Genomic DNA, 15811 nt, shown 5'->3' with positions numbered 1-15811 from the left:
TGCGTGTGGCACATATTTGAATACAATAATATTTCAAATTCTCATATTTACATGACTTACTGTAATGACTGTGTATTTTGAGATGTCAGTTTTCACCGTAATATAAGAAGAATCATGGTGAGTCGTGAGCATGTTTTCTCTCTTCTCCGTGTTTTTTTCTGTGTCCCACAAGCTGCTTATCTCGAACACCGAGCTGTGTTTTTCACTCTCCCCCCTCGGCCATCAGGTGACCCAGGAGGAGATTCTCATTTGTCCGCCTCACGCTGGTCTCCTGGCCAATTATTCTGATCTAATGTGCGCCCTGGCAGCCCACTGCGGTGACGCCAGATGCTACTGCATAAATCCTTGGGCTCCTATTGTGGTTCATAATATTAAACAGGTCGCCTTCCTTTGCTGGAGCAGGGTTTCTTTACAGATGAGACCTCGCTACATTGGCACAAGATTGGACACAGAATTGGCAGCTGGTCTGGCTCTCACTTTGTTTGTGTGTGTGCATATGTGAGCGCGGGTGACTGCAACAACAAGCCACCACTTCCACCTTTCACCCACACGGCCCTCTGCTCATTGCCTTTTTTACCGTGAAACCACAGCAGCCCGGTGAGCAATATTTATTCTGACATTCAGGAAAAAAATCCCCAGGAATATACTAAATCTTATATTACAAAAAAGTAAAAGCCTCACTGATTCGTTTGCATGAACGTGAACTCTCAGTGCAAGAGAGAGAAATAAGCATGAACAGAAATGTTACGAGTCCAACGTGTGCAATAGATTTCACAAACATATATTTGCTTTGCACCACTGATGTCAACAAATGCGCGAGTGAAGATGTCGAAGGTATTTTGAGTTTGACATTTGCTCAAAGTCTCTTCTGCATCCTCCACACATGAATCATCTTCACAGCAGCTTCAGCTTCAGTATTTTATCCTTCAAGGACCAATTTAATGAAATCAACCTCCTATATGTCGCAGGGTTGACCTTTCCTCTGCATGTTTGAAAAGCTGGAAAGACGAAGTCTCCCACACATTCACACTCACATTTTTAAGAAAAGAGCGAATCCAAGGTTCAGTGCCGATCACTCATGAGACATGGAAAATACTGTAAACTATTTACTGACCACACAGAATACTTCATATTAAACAACTCCCAATACCAAATTTTAATTTTCATATCAAACCCGGCAGCCTGTTAGATTATCATAGACAAAAAGGAAACAGCCAATTACATGGTGGTAGAATAAAACTTAATATTCAGATACTACTCTTTCTCCTCTTGTTTGAATGTTGGCTCACTGGTTCCTTTTCGGCTTGTTTCGCGCGCGCGCGCGCACACACACACACACACACACACACACACACACACACACACACACACACTCAAACAAAACTAAGAATAACTGCCACTTGTCAGATCCCAGGAGTTTTGAGCCCTCAGTCTCAGATTTCAACTAACAGAACTTCAGTTGATGCTGCAACAGCCTGCAGTTTCCACTTATTCTGCCCGTCACTACTATTTGGACACAAGTGCGTATGCACTGCACACTCAAATCCATGAATTTTGACTCGTGCACCTTTCCCAGAAACTGGAAAACGGTGATTACCACTCCATTGTCATACAGGAAAAGTGTGGCATGTACACGTTTTATATCTATTTTAAGACGCTCCCCCTTTCAAAGCGTGGATCACCTTGCTGCAAGCAGTTGTGTCTCTACGTAGAATACTAATGAGCAACTTTTGGATAAATACAAGACTAAATTTTTTTTTTAAATCCTCGTAGTGTGACAACTGTGTGGTGAAAACTATCAAACTGACCCATGTCACTCTGACGATGGTCATTTCATTAAAACGGGTGATCTAAAGACACCGCTTCCCATCCTAGTCTCTTTTAAGTGATGCTGTTTTATCTTCAGCAGGATATCTGGGAAGATTCACTATGGCCGTTAGATCGCCCGCATATTTGCACCCATCCATCTCCTGTAATTGGCAAGTGACCATAAATCCCAACATGCAGCCTGGGAATTGATAGCAACTTGAGGTCATTTATTACCCCGCTGGTTCTCTGAGCACTGACTGAGGGGGAAAATATGGCAGCCCCATCCAGATGACATCTCCAGCATCTCTAATTGGTCAGAGTATAGCTGGAAAGGCCAAATTGATGGGTGCATGTTATGTTTTGATAATTACAGGGTGCTGCAGGAGCGGTTTTCGGAGGATCGGCTGTTGTTTCTGGGAATGTAAGGCCCTTGACTTTAGTGTAGTATTAATCATGGGTCAGGAAGTCATTCATGAAGCAGCGCAGCGGAGGAGAGCTGCACGTTAAATATACTGTTGGTTAAATCATTTGACAGACTTCTCTCATTTCAGCCACCACTGCACCGCCTCTCATCTACTCATTGCCTCTAACGTTTAACCACATCGCTGAACCACACCAAGATGAAAGGTTAACATTTACCCTGAACATCTTGCTGGATATCAAACAAATGTATACAGCAATTTTACCAAGCTGAGGTCCAACGTAACAGCTGTAAAAATCAACATTGAAGTACGACACCAATAAGCCATTTATTTTCCAGAATTGTACTCCAAAGCCTTTATGTCAAGCAGCCTAAGGAGACACTGGAAAAATAGATGCAGTATCTTCAAGTATGTTGTTTGTCAATGAGCTCTCATGCTCCCTGCAGACCAGTCATCAAGAGCAGATTGTATCAGTGGCAGGCAGGTTGTCACTTCTCCCGCCCCGACGGTATCATGACACTTTTGAGTCAGCCGGGAAATCCCATCTGATTCAGCGACGGATTTAATCCCGGAGAGCATCTGGCCGAGTGACATTATGAGCTACGTCGCTGTCATAGCTTATCTACTACAACACATACAGTAAACACACAACCTGATGGCAGTGTTGTGGATACACCGAGAGTCCAGGACTGATGAGTTCTGACAAGCCACTCGCAGCTCATGCTGTTACTCACGGACACGGTACACTGCCAACGGCCATAACAGAAATGCATCCTTTAAAGGAAAAGCAAGGTCAAGAGTCACGGAGTCCTGTGTCATCCAGCTCATTGGTAGTTGAGTTTGTTCAGCCCGGAGGTTCATTCAGGCCTTTAACTGGGAATCCAGACTGGTGGAGTCACTACAGTTTGCTATTTTGATATTTGGATGGGCAAAACCAGAAATATTTCAATATAATCAAATAATTTACACATTCAAATCCCTGTGAGGGGCGGCAGGGCTTGGAGGTAGAGTTGCCGAAGGGTTGCTGGTTCGACGCTCACTTCCCCTGGTGACCATGTCCAAGGCTCCAGTCGCCCCCCCCCCCCGACCCTGAACAGATAAGCGGTATAGAGAATGGATGGATGGATGGATGGATGGAATCCCCGTGATTGAAAGAAAAAAAAGTTTGCCATAAGTCTCTGAAATAAGAGACATCAAAACTCGGTAATCGACTGTCAGTTGAAGGAATAATTGAACAAGGTTATTTGCTGTCTTTTTAGAGTGTTAGATGGGCTAATAGTTAATACAGAGTTATGGTACTCGGAGAGTGTGTACCTAAGGTGATGACATCATCAAACCCTGTTCCATGTCAACTCCACAGTCTGATCAGGCTCCTCAACCTAGCTTCTATCATTCCGCAAACTTCCAGTGGACTTTTGTGCCAAATCTGAGCAAAACCTCCCTCAAGGCGCTCCTAAGACGTTCTGTATTAGTGCTTTATTGTATTGGGGTTGAATCAACCAACGCCGTCACACCCACCGGCTCATGGGCGTGGCGCTTGAGAAGTTTCATGGATGTTATAACATGTCCAAGTATCTGCTGCGAGACAGGAGAAAATGATTAACCCAGAGAGGCCAGGAAGCGCTCCACGTTTCCCCGAAGTTGACACATTTCTATCCGACCTTAAGATAAAATTGTTCTTCAAACTGCCAATGTTGCCGAAATTTTGGCCTCTTCTGCATTTTCCTGTCTCCCGCTCCTACTTGTGGGACGTCATGTCATAAATTCATATTCCACTGACAGATGTATAACCAGAATCTGTCTGTGGCAAATGAAACTACATGCGGGGATGATTCAGTGCTACTGTACGCCCAGGACATTTTCATTTGTTTGAATTTAAAGTCTCTTTGTCGTGTTGTAATAGTTTTTCTCTCTTCCCTTACACACGTCAATGATTGATTTTTTTTTTTTTTCCTTCTTAAGCAAATACTTCCATTGTACCGGGGTTGATGAATGACTTAAAGTTTAGAGGTTAATGGAAAATTGTGAGTCATCCATTGTGAAGTTAGCAGAATGGCCTCAAATCTACAAATGTTTCATCAGTTCTCTTCCTTCCTGTGTGAGGAAGGATTAATGAATGCAACTTTTATCTACAAGATCTTTTTATGAAATTACTTCGTGATGGTTTTATCATTGTAAATGCAATAAAAAGATCCATCCCGGCAACATTAACAATCTCCCCTTGCCAACATTTATTTCAAATCATTTCAGCCAGAGTAGATTATTATTTTTATGATCAAATTGTAGGAGAAGAAAATGGGCTTGTATCAATATAACTTTTCTTTTTTAGTTGCAGTTGCGGTCACTACATGTTGATACCAGGTTCATGTATCCGTGTATTTATTCATTCTCTGAGTGTTTTCTATTCGTAGCAGCCTTTGGAAATGCAAAGCAAGAAAACAGAATTATTTCCGTTTTCCCACCGAGTTCAGAGATGTCACACACTGCCATGGTACGACACACACCAAAGAATTCCAGGCAGGTGTGTTTGCGTGGTTTCAGACAGTTTGTCTGTTAGTTGTACTAAAACTGAACATTTTAATTCTACGTTTACATGTTTGTCTGACAGAAATCACTCAACAACACACAAGATAAAGCATTTGGGAATAGACTAACTCCTCCGTATAGTCTCTAATGACCCCAAACTGTCATGCTGTTCGTCACGTGTTCCCGCAACTGTTCGGAATTCTGACGTACTCTTGCCAAAAAGGCAGTTGTTTTTTTTTTCCTCATCTGTGTGTATGAAAGTCTACAACGCAGTAGTCCAAGTTGAAGGACTTGCTCGAGCCACAGCTACGGTCTCAGCTTGACAGCGACTCACTGAGTGCTTGATGTAGTGGAGCTCTTTCGAACTCAGTACACCATCTCCATTTGGAAGTGTAACCCTGGAACAAATGAGTTTCCAGCAGAATAATCCTGAAGAGCTCTTTCTCTGCTAGTTTCCTCGGAAGGTTTGATACACATGTGCATACAGGACTGTGCAAAGTTTGTGTGAAAAGTTTTCTTTGCGTTTGAAGTGGTGAGTGTTCGAATACGGACCACGCACAGCAGACAGAAGAGATAAGTTTTCTTTTCTACAAGCCCGGACTTGCCCTGTTGCCTCTTTTTAAGTCACACGCACAAATGGGCCGAGTCAAATGGTTTACGCTTCCTGTTTTCTTTTTTCCACGCTGCTTGAAACGAGGGTCACAGACCACATGTGAGGCACAAACACAGATCCCAGTCAGCAGTCCAGTAAACGTCTCATTCACGTTGTCGTGCTGCTGAGCCAGTTCTTTAAAATCCACTGATGTGGTCGAAAAGAAAAAATACACAAGCACACACACACACACACACACACACACACACACACAGACTCTGGATGGGGTCAGGCTACACTCGACTACTGAAGGTTACAAATATAGGAAACCAGTCTTTACTGCAGATTTCCAGCCATCCAGTTTGTGGAAAATCTCAACACAACGTTGTTCATAATTCTGCAAGGAGCTGGTGAACACCCACGCGTTCAACACCGATAACATCAGCGCAGCTTTAATCTGAAGCAAATGCCTGTCTTTACCAAGTCAAGCACACAACATAACCTATGAAATATTGGCAGCCCTAAACTCTTCTACTTGAACGAATCCCGCACCAAAGGAGTGTTGTGACTGAGGCAGCCGTTCTCTGGTTCCTATCTCTGTTAACTATGTAGACAGGCATTCAAATTAAGCCTAGAGTAAATCTTAAATAAACTCTCCCATCAAGTAGCTTTGTAAACACAGACCGGCCAGTGTCCTTCTAAGGCAGAAAGATCCGTGTTCGAGCATACCACTGTTTGTGAAACATAACGGTGGGCAACATGCACTTTGAAGGGAGGCCAAAAATATGAAATGCCAAGTATATGTGGTGCCAATCACTTTCTTATTTGAAATCTAGGTTGTTGTTTTTTTTAGTTGGCTGAATAGTCCCACTGTGTTTTCTTTTCTGCCTTGCTTGCAGTTTCCTCTGTTCGCATCACGCTCTGGTTTTAACGGCTGGTTTAGTCCTGTATGGGACAGCTCCCCTTTGATCACCAGCTTTCTTGTATCATCATCATCTTGTCGGGAGAAACAAGCTTCCAGAAGTTGGTTGCTCACGTACCCTCATCTGAAGCGGGGTTGGCGGGGGCTCCTGTGCACTTCTCATTCACGATCCCATTACGGTCGGATTGATTCACTTGTTTCAGTTTCAGCTTGTGAATAAATTTCAGCCGTGTTTCATCCTTTGCACCTTTAGGTACCGAGAGAAGCTGCTTGTGGAACAAGTTCTACATTCCGCTTGTGTGTCCTTGTGTCCTGTGCGTCTCGCCCGTGTTGTGCTGAGTCATGAGGCGTACCTGGCTAGATGATAGACCATTTTCACAGCAGCCGGTTTGACACATCTTTGCAGGGTAAACTCAGGTGTAATTCATTAGAACAGCGATGGCCTCTCTCTCCTCAGCTGGGCAAGGACCCTGGTATCCTGGACGCTATCCCGTACAACAATTAAACTGATCAATTACACCTGTGTTTAACTGCTCTGGCATTTCAAAATGGCTGCAGTGTGAAGGACTTATTGCAGAGGCTTCTAGCTGTGGGACTGCTGGACTTGGTGCCGTCTTGTGTGAAAGAATACTTGACTTGTTTTGACTGAGTGTCTTCAGAATGGTTACGTTGCTAAACCCCAGGGTTTTGGTTATTCTGCCTTTCTGTGTTTAGTCGAGGATATTTGTGGAGAATCGTAACCCTTGAGTGGTGTCATGTCTCTTTGAGATAAAGCCAAAGGAACGGCACCTTTATGCTGATAAAGGTGATGTCATATCTAGATAATGATGCGCATCAAGACGAAGCACATTCTTTGTAGGATGGTAATAAGAGCGGTTAGAGTGTTTGGGACTGTTGTGGGGACACGTCCGTGGTATAACTGGCTGAGTACACTTCTCTGGTATGTGTCAGATGTCTTACATCCAAACCTGGTCCATGACACAGACCCAGAGCCTCATTTTGTGTTGGCTAATGAGAGTCCTTCTCCCGCTGAAAATGATCTCATCATGTGTCACCTTCACTCGCCTCTGTGTTTGTCTGTATTGGCCTCAGCATCAGTTCCTGCGTGGAAGAATGCAAAGCATCGTCCAAATCATAAAAACCAATGTAATATGTGGCATAATGAAATATAATGTGCTTGTTTTTTTATCACAAAATGTCATGCATAATGACATATATATATATATATATATATAGCCATGCCTTGATGCCTTGAGATCTCTTTATTTTAATAAAACATCCGTGACTTTCATCTGATGACAGCTGAGAGCCCTGCTTCAGCCCTAAACTCCCCAAATGTCAACCAGTAAACTCAGAAAATGTCAATTAGCCATCATGTCACCTATCTATAATAATGTGATGGTCAATTTAATATTCCGCCCCTGTCCTCGTGTTACCTTGCATGAAAATATTTCTTTACTGGTTTTAGTGTTGGTGTGAATCAATCTCCTTTCAGCAAGAGTACTGAAATTGATACCTGCAGAAAATAATTTGGCATTGTTACGTATCTACAGCTGAAGCAATGTGGCAATAAAGCAAGAAAATAGTTACATCCATTTAAACCCACGGAACAAAATTGTTCTGGCCCAGGAACCAGCCGAGTCACTCTTGACCCCCATACAGCAATGAATTACAGTCCACAGCTGGTGCAGATCTGGTTATCAGAGAGTGAGGTGGGAGTTTAATATGGTTCACTTCAGTACACCAACCAAAGAACGAGGATGAATCTAAACTAATGGGACGTACAAACTAACGGCCGACCCTCTGGCTACCTGAACGGAGCCACATGTGGATCGTAATTCATTGTAGTGTTTGGCCGAAGTGTAAGTGGGCTGTGTTGCCAGTCAGTGGGCCAAACCAATTTTGTAGCCTCTGTTCACAAATAGCAAGTGTAAAATGAGTTATGGAATACTGCAGGACTGCACTGGATAAATTCCATTGTATGCTCCAAATTGAGCCAAAAGAAGTCTGAAAGGAGTCGAATGTTATGATGTATTCAAGGTCCAGCAAAGCGGACAAAAGAAACAGCCTCAGCACGGAGACACTGCCATTGCTTAAGCTCTATTTCCATCGAATGCAGCTGAGACTTCAGACAGTTTTAGATTTTCTATGTAATGCCTGCAAGCATTCCCTGGAACAAGCAAAATCCCCATGTTCCAAAGCTCAATATCTCCCCAGATGTCCAGACGTTCAACTCTCAATATCGAAGCTGCTGTAACATGAATATAAATATTGAAAACAGCACTTTTTAATGTCCCACAGTACACCGAGCTGCCTGAAATGTTTCAATCCTGAAACTTAGATGAAGAACAGCGACTGCAATTCACGTTGCAATGGCTGAAAGAGTTGCATCAGCTTTATTTTTTTTGTCGATAATTTGGTGCAGTTTTTTCAGTGGAGATGATAATTTCAGTGAATTAATGTTATCTTTTGTTAACACCTGAACCTCATTTTAGACAGAAGATGTGAGACTCACCATATCTAGCGAGGACCCTTTGTTGTCGATTGACAAAACGATCGAAAAGTTGAATGTGTGTCTCTTCACTCAAGACTCGAGCAAAGTTCGTAGCGCACTGAAAGTCTTTCTATTTTTCAAAATTAAATTATGCTTGACGCCATTTTCTGATGAGATCAAAACCTTTGACATAAGATGGTTACAGGATTATTTAATTAAAAATGTACCAAAAAAAAAAATCATCCACTTGTTTGGAAGGCTTCAAAGCTCTCAGCAGGTACGGACCTGTCCAGGTAAAAACAGGCAGGATGTGAAAGAAATAGTTCATCTCCAACAAGAACTTTAACAATAGTTAACGGTTTCTGGTTTGTCTCAGTTGTGGAATTAAACAAAAAAAACTTTGAAGAGTGTAAGGTTGTAGTTGGAAGTGGCACAATCCTATTTGCAAAGAAAGAGAGGTCAAAATTACCTGTTGGCTTTTGATAATGACACGCTAAATTTAAATGTAAAACATATACACTGAAAGACACGCCGCTTCAGATGAGGTTAAAACTCTCCTCTGGTGCTGGAAAAATGTAGTCTTTTAATATATTCCTAGTTCTCCTACGATTGATATTAACTGCTAAATGAACAAGTGCCGACTTCTCTTTACATTTATCTTTGATTTTACAAACCGGACATAAACACTGCCTTAACTTGACGAGGCATATAGAAGCTGTTTTCATCTGAGAGCGCAGTGCCAAGCAAGTGAAGCTTAAATGAGGCTGTTTTTATTGGCTCCTTATTACTTGGCTCACAGAGAGTTGAGTTCTTGAACAAGCATAGCCTGCAGTGTCTTAAATAGCTTGTGAGGTCCTGACTTTGCCTTTCAACTTCACAAGTAACTCAGGCATTTTGTAATTATTATTACCACAAAACATCTATTTACAGTCCATCTCAGTGATAAAAGCTCAACTTCCACATGTGTTTGGGGTTTTTACAACGTGGTGATGCATGAGGTGATACTTGCTCACACCCCTGAACCCGAGTCATAGATCTACTGAATATTACTGTGGCAAATGGGACAGGATCTTTCATTTAAAAGGACACCAGCTCGGCTACCTCACTTACAACTCGCTGTATCTGCGGTTAAGAGCCTGTAGTTCCACCATTTTATGAGGAAATAACTCCAGGGTAAGGTTTGTCAGATGCTGTTGCTTTATACGTGAAATATGTGAACAGTGCATTTACCATGCACTTTGATCTCACAACACTTACAGGACGCTCCGAAGAAAAGGACCCTGTAGACGTTTCTAATGTGAAGTTGCCCCAAGGCAAAGACGGTCCGGCCTGTTTCCTACCTCGTCAGTGAGTGACCCCTGGATCTATCTGATGATTTATCAGGGATGAAAGCTGATGAAGGGTTTCTATACGCATGAAGGTCAAAGACTATACCTGCAACCACAGCATTTATACACCTCTGGAAAAGTCTGTTGCCCCTCTCACACCACCACATCTTGACTTGAAGGAATACAAAAAAGTAGAGGAAAATGGAACAGAAATGATGAAGGGTACAAGAAAAAAAAAACTATACCAACACACGAACACTAAAATTGTTTTTTTTTTTGCTCTGTAGATATACTGCAGCTGTATATCTACTTCTAAACAACCCCCCCCCCCCAAAAAAAAAAAAATTGGTTGATATATTTTCAATCCGGGCGGCACGGTGGTCAGCACTGTGGCCTCACAGCAAGAAGGTTCCGGGTTCAAGCCCCGGCTGGAGCACGGGATCTTTCTGTGTGGAGTCTGCATGTTCTCCCTGTTCCTGTGTGGGTTCTCTCTGGTACTCCAGCTTCCTCCCACAGTCCAAAGACATCAAGAGGGGACGAGGCTGATTGATACTCTAAATTGACCGTAGGTGTGACTGTGAGTGTGAATGGTTGTCTGTCTCTATGTGTTGGCCCTGCCATGGACTGGTGACCTGTCCAGGGTGAACCCCGCCTCTCACCTGAAGGCTGCTGGGATAGGCTCCACCCCCCCACCCCCCCACAACCCTTAACAGGATAAGCAGAAGAAAATGGATGGATGGATGGATCCAGTTTTTTTTACTATTTCTTCAAGAAAATCCAACAACACTTCCTCATTTCCATCCCTGTTGTTTATAAAGACATTATATAATCCCATGAAGGGGAAATAATCTGTACTCCATAGAGGAAACAAATCAAGATGGAAATCATTGTTTTCCTGGATTTGGCTTCAAATTTCCTGAAAAAATTAAAATGCTGTCCCTCAAGGATCAACATTGGGTCAGAATCATTTCAAATAATTCTCACAATTCTCATTACTTCTACCGGCTCAGATTATCATTTTGGTTGATATTTGATGAGGTAGCAACCTTAGGCACCAGTAAAAAATAAAATGAGGAAACTGTAAACATACCAGCCACCATAAGCTTCAGCAGGGCTTGTTCCATCCATCCATCCATCCATTTTCTACCGATTATCAAGGGTCGCGGGGGGGTGGAGCCTATCCCAGCAGGGTTCACCCTGGACAGGTCACCAGTCCATCACAGGGCCAACACATAGAGACAGACAACCATTCACACTCACAGCCACACCTACGGTCAATGTAGAGTATCAATCAGCCTCGTCCCCTCTTGATGTCTTTGGACTGTGGGAGGAAGCTGGAGTACCAGAGAGAACCCCCACAGGAACAGGGAGAACATGGAGACTCCACACAGAAAGACCCCGCGCCCGAGCCGGGACTTGAACCCTAAACCTTCTTGCTGTGAGGCGACAGTGCTGACCACTGCACCACCGTGCCGCCCTCAGTAGGGCTTGTTTGAATTTCCAATGGTAAGAGAAGGAAAATTAATTTTCAGACCAAAATGCTCTGAAAATGTGTTTATAGAACCATACTTAGGCCCCTGGGGAGGAAAATTGTGTCCTATTCTGCTGGAAGGACCTGCCAGTGGTTGCAGGTAATGTTTTTTCAAACTCAATAAAGGGGTCTGTCTATCCCCATGGAGTTAAGACTGGAGGCAACACAGTGTGAGAGCTGTCTAACTGAGCAAAAGAGCATCAGCAGAGGGTAAAGCTAGACATATCACCTGCCAGGAGACTTGTCTCTAGATGTCTGTTTGCACAGTGAAGACCTGTTACAGGCAGACTGAAGCAAAACAACTGGACAGGCCATGAATACAAGTGCTGACCCATATTGAAATTTAAATGACAGATGCCATCTAGAGGCCATATAAGGAAGGTCTGAGATTAGTTGATTTCTTATTAGTGAAAAAGTCCACAAGAGCAGACAGATCTGGGTGGCGGCTGTGTCCCACAGGCGCTTGACTTTGGTGTGGCTGACCCAGTTTCCATCCTGTTTTGGTGGATGTTGCTCTTGCGGAGGAAGATGCCTGTGGCACGTCAAGACAGCACTTCAAAAGCCTGTGGCTGAACCCAGGCCAGTGTTGACTCATCATAAAACATCATCATTTTTCAATCATGTTCCAGCCGGGGCGCAAAGCAAACGTGTGTGTCGTACAGGAAAAGTGGTTACGTGTTGCATTTGAGGGTCAGAACAAACCGACATAGATGCTCTTTTAAGTCAGAGGACTTGAGGTCTCAGGGGAATCACACAGACAGACCACTTAGATCTGAGCACAATCTTACACCTTGTGTTTGCTTTCCTTTTGTTCTTTATATATAACAACACCTTTTGATTAGTGATTGGACGAAGTATACTTTTGAAAAATGATGAAACACCTTGCAATTATAATTCCCATCAACCCAAATCCTCTCAATTAACCCAGATGCAATCATAGGCAATTCATTTTTTTTTCGTACTCAGCAAGTATTTAACCCAAAAGACTATTATGTGGTGAAGCTATCGTCTGATGGAGGAGCAGAGTTGATACAAAACCCTGCAGGAGGAAGCATGCTGGCATTGGTGGTGTGCCACTGTCACTGCTGGCACCAATTCAGAGTGTTTCCACCGGAGATGCCAAATGGTTGCTGGCTGTGCCAAGAGAGATGGATCGGGGCGAGCGACTGTGGTATTCCCATGCCTGTGATCACAGAAGGTAGACTCCGCAGGGGAACCTGGGAAAATCCGGAGGTGGGAAGGGTTTCTGATTTGCTCTCAGTGCAGAGCCTCCACTCTCCCGCAATGCAGATCTCTGCGGTACGTTTCTGTGTAGATCAAAGGGCCCAACCTCAGTTCCAAGCATGCAAACACACTGAAACATCTGCAGCAGAATCCATGATATTTCCCTTGAGGATTTTCCAAGTGGACATATTAAAACAAACTCATTGCTCATGCTGTCTGCCCCACCCCTGACCGCTGGAGCTCTGACCACTCCATGTCCACATCTGTGCTCGTTTGAAAGGGAAAATAACCAAGACGGGCCTTCTTAATCGTGAGAAAATGAGCACGGAGATTTGAGGAGCTGTGTGTCCTCTTTGCTAACTTAATCTGGAAGATAATAGACTGCAGCTCTATAACATATTTACTGCGTTGGACAGAAACGTCATTTTTCCCAGCGTGTAATAAAACCTTTTCCCTGTGCATACCATTTTTTTGACATACATGAAGGATAATTTATAGTGACGTGTGTAACCGTACTTTCAAACTGCACACGCAGCATTTGCAATTATACCGGCAAAAAACACAATGACTTCACATGTGCGTTTGAACACATGATCACCACATGTGCTCAACATGTTGCAACAACATATTTTTCTACATGTGATCACAAATTCACATGTTTTTGCAGTGTGTGTGTGTGTGGGGGGGGGGGGCTGAGTTTGAATGTACTGGGAGGAAATGATCAGAAAAGAATAATGGATTTTTAAGCGTTATTTCACCTCTCACTTATTCCTTTATTAAAATACACATCTGCATCCATCTGTACATCAGCCTGTACAGGTCAGGAGTCTATCTGACTGATAATCTCAACAGAAAAACTGCCAAGTTCCTGCAGCAAATATCTTTCTCTTATTAAACATTTAAGCTGATGTGTGAAAAGCTTGCGTTCTACTGCGGCTTTACGCCGTGGCCTTGTGTAACTACATTTCTAATCAACAAAAGTGTGATTTTGTCTTTGATCAGCAGGGTTGGTGCAACAGCCTGCTTGTCTGTTCAAAGCGCTGCTTTCTTGGAGATAGCGTTGCTATGGAAATAGACAACCTGAATAGCACACAGGAGATTCTCCATAAGCAGAGTTATGTATGCAAACATCTCGCAGAAGAAACACATAAATGAGAGTGAAAAGCAGCCAGAGGGCATAAGGGAGAAAAAAAATGGATAATTGGATTATACTTGATACACAATGATTTACTAGCTTCTAATGTTTCAACAGCAGCGCAGTCTTTTTCTGCAAGCAGAGCTTAATCAGAGTTCTTCATATGACTTCATTCACAAGGGAACAAGTAATTCTTTATGGAATACGACCTGCATCTGGCCAAGGATGGACATTTTAGAAAGGTCGTCGTGGGCACATATTAAGACCATTTTAGTACACGAAACCTTTCTTGAGAACATGGATGCTCCTGTTCCTGCTGAACTGTGTTTTCATTTTGAGCGTATGGATTTTAATGTTACTGAAGGAGGTAAATCAGAAGAAATAGCCCACATGCAGGCACACATGCAGGGACACTTACGAACTGCCAGTTTTAGCAAGGTGAAAACTCCCAGCCTGGGAATTTAAAAAAGAGGGAGTTTATATTAGACTGCAGCTCTGGTCTGAGACTATACAACTGGTTGCCAAGCAACTGCACTGTGAGCTCTGTTCAGCAGAACCTCGCAGCACAGTGCAAGGCTTCGACACTGTTCAAACACAAGACGGTCATTTAATTAAATCAACTTTAATGAATATGGAGTCATTCGGGGTTATTTGAAGGTAATTAAGAACAGATCCATACATTTAGCTCTCCATATGATTATTCGTATCACTTATAAGAATGTCACATTAATTCGGAGCACATTGTGTTTTCTTCTTCATAGATCATCCTTTTGCAACAACTGCAGGCTAAGCTAGTGGAGTCTATCCCTGGTGACACATTCATAAATGATGCTTGTTCAACTGAGGACCAGAATCGGATGTTTGTGCACTGTGTGAAATTACATTCAGGCCCACAGAAGCACTCCACCGAGTACTTCAGCTACAGATTGAACACAATTAGAGTTTTAGAGGCTGCATGATTGCATATAAAGTCATTGGAAAGAAAAGCTTGGACACCTAACAGCACTGTGGCATGCAAGATGTGCTGGCACAAGTTTAATATGCTTCAACCTGGGTGATAAATGTGTGCTCATTTTGAAAGGTTATGACTCAACGTGATAAATGATACAAGTAGAATTGCAAAGAACCAACAGAATCATCTGAATATGAGCGCTCATAATGTTCGGAGAATATATTCGCTATGTAGAGCCAGGAGTCTAACAGTGGCAGAGATGTAAATACCGAAAAGCGGTTACCTTGAAAATGGGATGAAATCGTGACCTTGTAATCTAAACTCAGATGAATCATGGATTTGGGTAAGCGTGACTCACCCTGACTCAGGACAGTAGGCTTGCAAGTATGCCAGGAGTATTTAGATTGACAGGATCCTTTGCATTATACATGAAACACATCTGCAGTTGATTTCAAATCACAAGTTTCCACTTGATGTCTGCTGGAAATCATTACATCTGCTATATTTCTGCTTCAAACACATTTTTTTTTTGTCACCGACTGGTCACAAAAAACAGTCTTTAACATTTTTCCCATGACAGTTTATCAAAGTGTGGTTTTATTTTCTTTTGGTATGAGCCCATAACTCTGAGATAATGACATCATGCTTCATATGTAGTTTTTAATATGACCTTTTTTTTTGTTGTTTTTTTTTTTTTTTTGTCTGATCTGACATATTGTGCCTGTGTGTGTGAGTGTTGAGACCTCAAAAAAATCTGCCCATTAAAAAGTCTGGAAATATTTCAGGCCTCGTTAAAGACCTGCTGTCTGGGTCAGGAGATGAATTCCATCCCAGCCTTTTTGTCTGTGTTTTTCTCTCTTCGTAATAATGTGTTCT

This window comes from Aulostomus chinensis, chromosome 13 (genome assembly GCF_037954235.1).
Source record: "Aulostomus chinensis isolate RoL2024-O1b breed Wild chromosome 13, RoL_Achi_v1.0, whole genome shotgun sequence".
In the NCBI taxonomy this organism is placed as follows: domain Eukaryota; kingdom Metazoa; phylum Chordata; class Actinopteri; order Syngnathiformes; family Aulostomidae; genus Aulostomus; species Aulostomus chinensis.
The sequence above is the reverse complement of the archived record's forward strand: the minus strand, read 5'-3'. Positions refer to the sequence as shown.